Raw genomic sequence first — 12560 nt, 5'->3', positions numbered from 1 at the left:
CACAACACCCATCAGTTCTTCTTCTTTCATATTGTCCTCAACAGCATTAGAATATCTTTCCCTGATTTGGTTTAAATGTTTCTTCTGCATACATTTTGGCCCTTTCACCATGGTTTATTGTTTTTAAACATTCAGAAAAAAATATTTCTCCAATTTGAAAACATTCTTTTTTGACATTTATTTTTCATTTCGGTTTCTTACAAGTCAGCAGCAGTCTTTCGAAAATCGTTCTGATCTTTCTTATGAACATAACCTCCACTGGTAACATGAAAGATGGAGTATTATCATTGTCATTCTATACACTTGTAGAAAATTTTATATGGCTTTCTCTGTGGGAGTACTCCTCGTTTTCTTTAACGCTCTTTTAAAAGTATCGGCAAATCATCACAAAGCTTAATTTATGATGTCATCCATTCCATCGAACCATGGCAGACAGTAGAAGTCCTTTATTACATTCTATCAACAAACCGTCTAAACCCCTAAAGTTTTAGGCTTGTTTTATATTAATGAATATTATCAATATGAATATCATTAATTACAAAGGCCAAAGGCCACTTAAGGATAGGGGTTAATGAAAATGTCAGTTTGATGATGACCAATACTATGAGAAGGTTAGAAATGATGAGTGGAATGGTCAGAATTATATTACTTAAGAGGACAGCTCAACAAGTATTTGTCAACATTCGACTTGAAAGCAACCAGGTTGTAATCAGCTGGGAAGCAGACCCATGGTATTGTGTTTCATGACAGTTCCATTTGGCTTTAATTATGTAAAAGGAAAGTTCTTGATAATGGCGCTAACTAGATGAGTTTTTGTTGCAAATATTTACAGAGTAGGAACCAAAGATTGAACATTATATGAAAATAACGGTGGCATAAAGAATAACTAGCAACATTTTCTTCTGTAAGAAAGGGATTAAGGAAAAGAATAGATCATCTCCCCATATACTCCTGCAATAGAATGCAAAGTCTATTTTGTACTCTGCCAAAACATCTAGTATACTAATAACTTATGTCCCCGATAGTAGCCCCCTACTTCAAAGGGGCATTGTGCCTTGTTTGGGGTGAAAATTGAATAAAACAAAAAACAAAAACAAAACAAACAAAAAATAATAGAACCTACCCTGGCGTTTTCCAGGATGGAATTTAGAGTGGGAGAGATCAGTGTGTGTGTGTGTGTGTGTGTGTGTGTGTGTATGTGTGCGCACGCGCGTGCGTGTGTTTATGGGAGTTTTTTTTTGTTCCAGTTCTTCTAAACACTACGAACAACAGGAAAAATGAAAATACCTGATAAGAAACGAAACAGTTTGGTTCTTATAATATAGGATGTTTTCTGAAAATGACAACAAAAAAAAAACCACTTGTCGCAGTTTTTTTTTTTTTTTTCATGCTGACGACGTTCATAGTTGTTGTTTAGTGATATATATTAAAACAAATGAATTAGCGATCGTAGAAAGTTTATAACATATTTAGAAAAATATTATTATATGGAATATTTATAAAGTAAATGTACAATGAATCTGCAATGAACGTGTAATGGAAAAAAGAAAGAAAAAATTAATTGTTTGTATGTATTGTAATGTGTCAAGATTATGTTATGAAGTTATTTAATAAATGACAGAAGAAATTATATTAATTTGTAAATGAATGGAAAAGTTTAATCATATTTACACAACGTTTTCATAGCATGAGCATTTCCCTGTCAATTCAAATACTGTAGAAATACAAGAAATGAAAAGAGGATGTAAGAGAAGGATATTTTGAAAATTTAACAAATATATAAATTAATAAATAAAACGAATTTTTAAATAAGGTGAAAAGAACATGTCTTTTAATTTAGAAATAATAACTTTAGAGTTATTCATTTATGGGCTAATAAGTTAGAAAGGTAATTATCCTGAATTTATCTGCATTGAATGGTGCTTTTTTTTCATAATATAAATTGGAATGGCAGATTTTTTTTATGCTATTTGAGTAGTGATAGCAGACGGTTTTGTGTAGAGTATGTGTTATGCTGTTCGAAGTGTATCATAAGTGTGATATGTGAGTATTCATAGTAATTGTCTCTAATTGCATGTCACTATGAAGTGGTAATGTTTAATGGTATGTTTGAAATAGATTTTCAGTGTTTTTATTAAATTGAATATAGTTAGACGCCATTTTTCTTTTTTTGTAAATGTTTTTTTTTTCTGAAAACATTATTTTACAAAAGTTATTAAAATAAAAACATGCAATGTCAAGGCCGATTATAATCTTGGAATGTTACAGTATCAACTTTGCGCCAAACCATTTCAAATTTCAAGCAAAACAAGCTAGTTGTTTTTATTTAAAACTAGATTTTTGCCCGTGAACAACGGGCAAAAGTTATAGTCCGTTGTTTGGTTGATAAGAGCTTTATGCGAAATTGTTGGTTTAATATGGTATAATTTATGCTTATTTTATTTAGTGCTATCTTTATAAACAATGAAAAATATGCTAGTTAAGTAAGAATTACATCTTTTCATAATTTTCTAGTTAAAAAGATGTGCTAATACCATTGAGCTATCACTCTTCCTTAACTAGCCTTTTTCTCGGCTTATTTGGACAGTGACTATATTTTCCTGACCTAATTTTTTATTTTAGCTTTTCACGTTTACAGTGAAACTTGACAAAACTTAGACTTTTTAATGATTTTTTTTCTAAAACATGGTTTAAGTAAAACATATTTATATATAAATTGGTTATAAGTAATCATATTTAATTCATTTGACGTAAATTGGCTGAAAATAAAATAAAACGATGAATTAAGTAGAAAAGGCAACATGGCTGTTTTTTTTTTCTTTTTTTAACTTTATTTGGGGAATGTTTATAACAGAATTTATTAAATGAAAACTCTCTAAATAATAAAAGAAAACATAATTTAACGTTTTCATTTCATCTATATATATAAAAGGCAAAAATCGGTGTGTATGTATGTATGTATGTATGTATGTATGTATGTATGTTTGTTTGTAACGCTAAAACTTTTGACAGACACAACCAAAGTTGACAAATTATGTATCATATTGCACCTTGATCACCCGCATGACAAATATCAAAATTTCACGTCAAACGGACAATTACAAGGGGGTGAACTGATCATTTTTCTCCCAGGGGGGGCCCCAAAAATCCTGTCATTATAACGTTATTCATTAAGTGTCACGTGACGTGACGTCAGCTCAGTAAAATGTCGGCTGCAGCTGAGGTACGTTAAAACTGCCTTCGGAGGAGAAATTGATACTATAACACAGTTAAATATTAGTTTTCGACTCGAACCGTTATTACCAACGTAATTATCGCACTCCAAAAATAAAAAAAAAACCAAAATTACACGAAAATTGACGTAGGGAAAATGTTTTTATTTTTGCTCGAAGTTTTTTGCCGGCGAAGATGACTTTGCTCTTTGTAATTTACATGTAAACAAAGATTAGCCATTTTGTTTATACATTCTAACTCTTAACTTGAAGGGGGAGGGGGGGTATCAGTATCAGGCCGCTTATGTAAACGAAAATTAGGTCGCTTGCACATTTTCCACTTTCTCTCTCTCTCTCTCTCTCGCCGTCTTTCTCTCTCTCTCTCTCTCTTTCGCCGTCTTTCTCTCTCTCTCTCTCTCTCTCTCTCTCTCGCCGTCTTTCTCTCTCTCTCTCGCCGTCTTTCTCTCTCTCTCTCACTCTCTTCTATCTCTACACCTTTCCTAACTCTCTATCACCATATTTCTCTCTCTCTCTCACTCTCTTCTCTCTCTCTCTCTCTAGACCTCTTTCTCTTCTCTTTCTCACTCTCACCCTCTTTATCTACTCTCTCTCTCACCCTCTTTCCCTTCTCTTATCTTCTCTCTCTCTCTCGCCCTGTTTTTCTTCTCTCTCTCGCCGTCTTTCTCTCTCTCTCTCGCCGTCTTTCTCTCTCTCTCTCACTCTCTTCTATCTCTACACCTTTCCTAACTCTCTCTATCACCATATTTCTCTCTCTCTGGAAGGGGGGGTGGCTATCAGTATGAGGCCGCTTAAATACACGAAAATTACTTTTATACGAGTTTGTTTTCTTATGAATGGAACCGCTTTTGTAGGGGGGAGGGGGGAGGAGGCAATGTGCACAGTCTCCCAAGCATTACCTACTATAAAAAAAGATGCACATTTACCCTCTTCTCTCACCCTCTTTCTCTCTCTCTCTCTTTCTCTTCTCTCTCTCACTCTCTTTCTCTATCACCCTCTTCTCTCTCTCTCTTTCTCTTCTCTCTCTCATCCTCTTTCTCTCTCTCTCACCCTCTTCTCTCTCTCTACCTTTTTCTCTTCTCTCTCGCACCCTCTTCTCTCTCTCTCACCCGCTTCTCTCTCTCTACCTCTTTCTCTTCTCTCTCGCACCCTCTTCTCTCTCTCTCACCCGCTTCTCTCTCTCTCTACCTCTTTCTCTTATCTCTCTCTCTCTCTCAACCTCTTCTCTCTCTCTCTCTCTCTTACCCTCTTCTCTCTCTCACTCTCTGTGTACACCTTTTTCTCTTCTCTCTCTCTCTGACCCTCTTTCTCTCTCTCTCACCCTCTTTTTCTGCTCTCTCTCACCCTTCTCTCTCTCTCTCTCTCTACCTCTTTCTCTTCTCTATCACCCTCTTTCCCTGCTCTCTCTCACCTTCATCTCTCTCTCTCTACCTATTTCTCTTCTCTCTCTCTCTCTCTACCTCTGCTCTCTCTCACCCTCTTCTTTCTCCCTCACCCTCTTCTCTCTCTCTCTCTACCTCTTTCTCTTATCTCTCTCTCTCACTACCCCTCTCTCTCTCTCTCTCTGTCTTACCCTCTTCTCTCTCTCTCTACCTCTTTCTCTTATCTCTCTCTCTCACTACCTCTCTCTCTCTCACCCTCTTCTCTCTCTCACCCTCTTTCTCTCTTACCCTCTTCTCTCTCTACCTCTTTCACTTCTCTCACCCTCTTTCTCTCTCACCCTCTTTCTCTGCTCTCTCTCACCCTCTTTCTCTGCTCTCTCTCACCCTCTTCTCTGCTCTCTCTCACCCTCTTCTCTCTCTACCTCTTTCTCTTCTCTCTCTCACCCTCTTCTCTCTCTCTTACCCTCTTTCTCTTCTCTTCTCTTTTCTCTCTCTCTCGCCGTCTTTCTTTTCTCTCTCTCTCACCCTCTTTCTCTTCTCTCTCTCTCTTTCACCCTCATTCTCAACTCACTCTTACCCTCTTCTCTCTCCCTGTCTACCTCTTTCTCTTCTCTCTCTCTCACCCCCTTTCTCTTCTCTCTCTCACACCGTCTTTCTCTTCTCTCTCTCTCTCCCCTCATTCTCTTCTGTCTCTCTCTCGCCCTCTTTATCTTCTCTCTCTCTCACCCCGTTTCTCTTCTCTCTATATTAGCACTTATCAAGGCCAATAGGCAACTCGAGGATGACAGTTCAAAAGGTCACAGTAGTCACATTTGGGAAAGAGGATGGAACAACTTTAACGGGAGCATGAGTTATTCAGCGACACCAACCTATTTTGTAATATATATATATATATATATATATATATATATATTGTACAAACTATATATTACCACTTATCAAGGCCTATAGGCCACTCGAGGATGAGAGTTTAAAAGTGCACAGTAGTCAAATTCGGCAAAGATGATGGAACCGCTTTAAGAGGAGGATGAATTATTCAGTGACTCCAACCTATTTTGTTACATATATGTATGTATATATTTTGTAAAAAATATATATTACTACTTATCAAGGCCCATAGGACACTCGAGGATTAGAGTTGAAAAGTGCACAGCAGTCAAACTGGGAAAGATGATGGAACCGCTTTAAGAGGAGGATGAATTATTCAGTGACTCCAACCTATTTTGTTACATATATGTATGTATATATTTTGTAAAAAATATATATTACTACTTATCAAGGCCCATAGGACACTCGAGGATTAGAGTTGAAAAGTGCACAGTAGTCAAATCTGGGAAAGAGGATGGAACCGCTTTAACGGGAGGATGAGATATTCAGCGACTCCAACCTATTTTGGTATATATATATTTATATCTATATTTATTTTTAAATATATATTACCACTTATCAAGGCCCATAGGCCACACGAGGATGAGAGTTTAAAAGTGCACAGTAGTCAAATTCGGCAAAGATGATGGAACCGCTTTAAGAGGAGGATGAATTATTCAGTGACTCCAACCTATTTTGTTATATATATGTATGTATATATTTTGTAAAAAATATATATTACTACTTATCAAGGCCCATAGGACACTCGAGGATTAGAGTTGAAAAGTGCACAGCAGTCAAACTGGGAAAGATGATGGAACCGCTTTAAGAGGAGGATGAATTATTCAGTGACTCCAACCTATTTTGTTATATATATGTATGTATATATTTTGTAAAAAATATATATTACTACTTATCAAGGCCCATAGGACACTCGAGGATTAGAGTTGAAAAGTGCACAGTAGTCAAATTCGGGAAAGAGGATGGAACCGCTTTCACGGGAGGATGAGTTATTCAGCGACTCCAACCTATTTTTTTATATATATATTTATATCTATATTTATTAAAAAATATATATTACCACTTATCAAGGACAATAGGCCACTCGAGGATGAGAGTTGAATAGTGCACTGTATAAAAAATACGGTAAAGAGGATGGAACCGCTTTAACGAGAGGATGAGTTATTCAGCGACTCCAACCTATTTTGTTATATATATATATATATATACTTTTATTAAAAAATATATATTACCACTTATCAAGGACAATAGGCCACTCGAGGATGAGAGTTGAAAAGTGCATAGTAGTAAAATTCGGGAAAGAGGATGGAACCGCTTTAACGGGAGGATGAGTTATTCAGCGACTCCAACCTATTTTTTATATATATATATATATATCTATATTTATAACAAAAATATATTACCACTTATCAAGGCCCATAGGCTACTCGAGGATAAGAGTTGAAAAGTGCACAGTAATCAAATTCGGGAAAGAGGATGGAACAGTTTTAACGGGAGGATGAGTTATTCAGCGACTCCAACCTATTTTGTTATATATATATTTATATCTATATTTACTAAAAAATATATATTACCACTTATCAAGTCCCATAGGCTACTCGAGGATGAGAGTTGAAAAGTGGACAGTAGTCAAATTCGGGAAAGAGGATGGAACCTCTTTAACGGGAGGATGAGTTATTCAGCCACTCCAACCTATTTTGTTATATATATATATATATATATATATATATATTTTTTTTTGTACAAACTATATTTTACCACTTATCAAGGCCCAGAGGCCACACGAGGATGAGAGTTTAAAAGTGCACAGTAGTCAAATTTGGGAAAGAGGATTTAATCGCTTTAATAGGAGGATGAATTATTCAGCGACTCACACCTGTTTTGGTATATATATATATATATTTATAAAAAAATATGTATTACCACTTATCAAGGCCCATAGGCCACTCGAGGATGAGAGTTAAAAAGTCCACAGTAGTCAAATTTGGGAAAGAGGATGGAACCGCTTTAACAGGAGGATGAGTTATTCAGCAACTCCAACCTATTTTGTTATATATATATATATATATATATATATATATATATATATATATATAGATATATTTTTCATAAAATATGTATTACCACTTATCAAGGCCCATAGTCCACTCGAGGACGAGAGTTGAAAAGTGCACAGTAGTCAAATTGGGGAAAGAGGATGGAACCGCTTTAACGGGAGGATGAGTTATTCAGCGACTCCAACCTATTTTGTTATTTTGTAAAAAATATATATGACCACTTATCAAGGCCCAGAGGCCACTCGAGGATAAGAGTTGAAAAGTGCACAGTAGTCAAATTCGGGAAATTTGTTATATATCTATTTTTTTGTTACTTAGGCATTTCCACTTATCAAGGCCCAGATACATCTCGAGGATAAGAGTTAAATGTGCACAGTAGTCAATTGGACAATAAGGCCCAGAGGCCACCCGAGGATAAGGGTTGAAAATGGCAGTAGTTAATTGGACAACATAGTAATACTTAGTAATGGAAAGTCGGGAAATTTGTTATATATATATTTATAGTTTGTTTATATAGGCATTACCACTTATCAAGGCCCAGAGGCCACTAGAGGATAAGTGTTGAAAAGTGCAGTAGTCAATTGGACAAAATATAGTAATTGTTAGTAATGGAAATTCAGTAAATTTGTTATATATATATTAATATTTTGTTAAATACGCATTACCACTTATCAAAGCCCACAGGCCACTCGAGGATAAGGATTGAAAAGTGCACCGTAGTAGTCGGTTGTAATGGAAATGCGGGATATTTGTAATATACCTATTTTTTGTTACTTAGGCACAACCACTTATTAAGGCCCAGAGGCCACTCGATGGTATTACCACTTATCAAGGCCCAGAGGCCACTCGAGGATAAGCGTTTAAAAGTGCAGTAGTCAATTGGACAATATAGTAATCGTTAGTAATGGAAATTCAGTAAATTTGTTATATATATGTATATTTTGTTACATACGCATTACCATTTATCAAGGCCCAGAGGCCACTCGAGGATAAGGATTGAAAAGTGCACAGTAGTCAATTGGACAATATAGTAATCGTTAGTAATGGAAATTCAGTAAATTTGTTATATACCTATTTTTTGTTACTTAGTCATTTCCACTTATCAAGGCCCAGAGGCCACTCGAGCATAAGAGTTAAAAAGTCCACAGTAGTCAATTGGACAATAAGGCCCAGAGGCCACCCGAGGATAAGGGTTAAAAAGTGCAGTAGTCAATTGGTCAATATAGTAATCGTTAGTAATTACTACTTCTCAAGGCCCAGAGGCCACTCGAGGATAAGGGTTGAAAAGCGCAGTAGTCAATTGGACAATACAGTAATCGTTAGTAATGGAAATTCAGTAAATTTGTTATATATATATATATTTATATTTTGCTAAATACGCATTACTACTTATCAAGGCCCAGACGCCACTCGAGGATAAGGGTTGAAAATATTCAACAAATTTTTTATCTACAGATTAGAAAATTTGTATATAGGGTATCCAGACATATGGAATATATCTAGCATAATCTATCTATTATATCTATAAAAGTCAGAATGTTTGTGTGTGTGGGTGTGTGTGAGGTAGAGAGAGAGAGAGAGAGAACAATTCTTAACCTATATATTCAACAAATTTTTTATCTACAGATTTTAAATTTGTTATAAAGGGTATTCATACATATGGAAATATATCTAGCATAATCTATCTATTATATCTACAAAAGTGAAAATGTGTGTGTCTGTGAGAGAGAGAGCAATTCTCAACCTATATACTCAACAAATTTTTTATCTACAGATTAGATAATTTGTATATAGGGTATTCAGACATATGGAAATATATCTAGCATAATCTATCTATTATATCTATAAAAGTGAGAATGTTTGCGTGTGTGTGTGTGTGAGGTAGCAAGAGAGAGAGAGACAGAGCGAGAGAACAATTCTCAACCTATATATTCAACAAATTTTTTATCTACAGATTTGAAAATTGGTATATAAGGTATTCAGACATATGGAAATATATCTAGCATAATCTATCTATTATGTCTATAAAAGTGAGAATATGTCTGTGTGTGAGAGAGAGAGAGAGAGTAAGAACAATTCTCACCCTTTATATTCAACAAATTTTTATCTACAGATTAGAAAATTTTTATATAGTGTATTCAGACATATGGAAATATATCTAGCATAATCTATCTATTATATCTATAAAAGTGAGCATGTGTGAGAGGAGAGAGAGAGAGAGAGAACAATTCTCAACCTATATACTCAACAAATTTTTTATCTACAGATTTGAAAATTTGTATATAGATTATTCAGACATATGGAAATATATCTAGCATAATTTATCTATTATATCTATAAAAGTGAGAATGTGTGGGTGTGTGAGAGAGAGAATGAGAGATAACAATTCTCAGCTTATATATGCAACAAATTGTTTATCTACAGATCCGAAATATCACATTTGTATAGAAGTAGAAATCTGGATACCTATTCTGATACCTAATAAAAGAAAGGACACTCTTTGGGGCGGATTTTGATGATAACAAGTCACTACTAAGAAATTATAATAAACATTGAAATAATTTAAGAATTTTATCAAAATAAAATTGCATGGTAATCACCCAATTTCTGCCACAAAATTTTGATTGGCAAAACTCATAAACAGAAAATATATATTTTCTAATTTCATCTTTTTTTTTTACATAATCTGATTTGATGTTTTCCTTAATATTCAAATCACTATATTTTGCTGCTTAATATCAAATACAGCAAATGAGTTATTTTTTATGCATCAAACAATTACATTTTCTCATTCATCCAAACTAATCACTGAACATCAATTTCATATTTTCTTCACTAAAATATTACTGTGCTTGATGTCATCAAGTGGAGCGGATCATTTTTTTTTTTCATTTGTTCACACATTTTTCCAATTTATATATATTTTGTCTAAGATTCTTAGCCTATGTCATTGCATACCAAGCTGTTTATTAAAAGTTACGGTTCACTGTAAACACATACGTTATACCAAAATAAAAACGCTTCAGATAATGTCTTGATATTCAATTCAGTTTCTCACATGACATCTTATGAAGTTAGTAGAAATGTTACAGACTTTTGAATCTCGAACACTTTCAATACTGTGCACTGATATTTTCTTTTTTGGAATATAAGCACATTCATGATTTTTTTTTACAAACGTCAACAAATTTCACAATGTGTAGCAATGTACTGAAACAATTATAAAAATATTTGTTTTTATTTTGGATGATGCAGGGCATCCGAAGAGAGATTTTTCTAACAAAATGAAAGTATAATTTTTAGCAATAGGTATCTAGGAAAAGGCCACTACATACGTTATAAATTCCAAATTTCCACAACCTGGCAAATACTGGTACACGCTAGCAAATTTAGATTTGCAATTACAGAATATGATTCTAATTTTTTCCTTTGCTCTTTATTCTAACACTACACTAAGTTTACTGTTTTATTTCGCTGCAGTTGATATTGTGTAGAACAATAAGAAAATCATAGTGAACAATGCATTCAACAAAATTTCACACACATTTCTAGATACATATATCTAATAAGTTCAAAAGAAAGGACACACTTAGGGAGGTATTTTGGTGGTCAAGTCACTAAATAGAGATTAGCTGGTTTCCCGGCATAGCCCAGGATGTAATAAACATTGACTGAAATACATGTTCTAGCTGGTTTCTAGGCGTTGCCAGGGATGTAATATAGACACATTATGTTGTATATTACCTGTTCTCTTCTCCCTAAGGTAAAACAATTTCATATACATGCTGTAAATTACCTATGCTAGGGATAAAACATGAACAATACCAGTCCGGGGGTAGATAAAACAAATAATACATAGAGATGAAAGATTCCTCTCCCCTAAGAATAAAACATATGTTCAATATCTGCTTTTGTTTTTTCATTGTTTATACGGTCCCGAGCAACGCCGGGTAGCCCTGCTAGTCTATATATATAAAAGGCAAAAATCGGTGTGTATGTATGTATGTATGTATGTATGTATGTATGTTTGTTTGTAACGCTAAAACTTTTGAAAGACGGAACCAGAGTTGACAAATTTGGTATCATATTGCACCTTGATCACCCGGATGACAAATATCGAAATTTCACGTCAAACGGACCAGTAGAAAGGGGTCAACTGATCGTTTTTCTCCTAGGGGGGCCCCCCAAAAAACCTGTCATTTTAACGTTATTCAATACGTGTCACGTGACGTGACGTCAGCTCAAACTTTTGACAGACACAACCAAAGTTGACAAATTATGTATCATATTGAACCTTGATCACCCGCATGACAAATATCGAAATTCCACACCAAACGGACCATTAAAAGGGGGTGAACTGATCATTTCTCTCCTAGGGGGGCCCCCAAAAAAACCTGTCATTTTAATGTTAATATTACATAATCCAAAAACGCTTAGTCATGTCACGTGACGTGACGTCAACATCCAGTAATGGCGAACAAATGTAAACAAACACTTTGTTTTACCGATACTTTTGTAATTTCTCTTCTGCTTTGTTCTAGAGATTATTAAACTCCATGACAATGTCTCCAACGTATTTAACTGGTTAAAAATAGTATTTATACAAGAGTTTTAACGAAAAATATCAGGAAAAAATGTACAGGAATAAAAAAAAATTCAGCTTTCAAAATATTCGTCGATAAAAAAACCGATCTTTATATTTACGCTAGCCATTTTGTATATTACCACGTGACCTGCTATCTCTTAAACTGGAGGGGGGGGATCCACTTGAATCCAACAAAACCAGTAATTTTTTTTTTCTATTATATATACATCATTTTCTATAAAATTAAGTGTAGACTTTATAATTAAAACAAAAAATGTTATTCATACTAAAAAAAAAAAACGCTTAGTCATGTCACGTGACGTGACGTCAACATCCACTAATGGCGAACAATTGTACCTATTTACTATGCCTCCCCACGGGACAGAGTTAGACACCAGGGTCGTTTTTTAACGTGGAG

At 34.6% G+C, this 12560-nt stretch overlaps 1 protein-coding gene across 1 annotated transcript in view; it reads right to left on the bottom strand.

Annotated features, from left to right (window-relative positions):
• Positions 1-1267, bottom strand: part of LOC145277780 (uncharacterized) — a 128847-nt gene extending 127580 nt beyond the window's left edge. The window contains exon 1 of the mRNA XM_080129537.1: positions 1124-1267. The gene's annotated coding sequence lies outside the window, so the exon portion shown is untranslated. The remainder of the gene's footprint in view (positions 1-1123) is intronic.
• Positions 1268-12560: the final 11293 nt, after the last annotated feature.

The sequence above is a fragment of the Euprymna scolopes genome, chromosome 6 (genome assembly GCF_053919585.1).
Source record: "Euprymna scolopes isolate OS-2025 chromosome 6, ASM5391958v1, whole genome shotgun sequence".
Classification (NCBI taxonomy): domain Eukaryota; kingdom Metazoa; phylum Mollusca; class Cephalopoda; order Sepiida; family Sepiolidae; genus Euprymna; species Euprymna scolopes.
The sequence above is the reverse complement of the archived record's forward strand: the minus strand, read 5'-3'. Positions and strand labels throughout refer to the sequence as shown.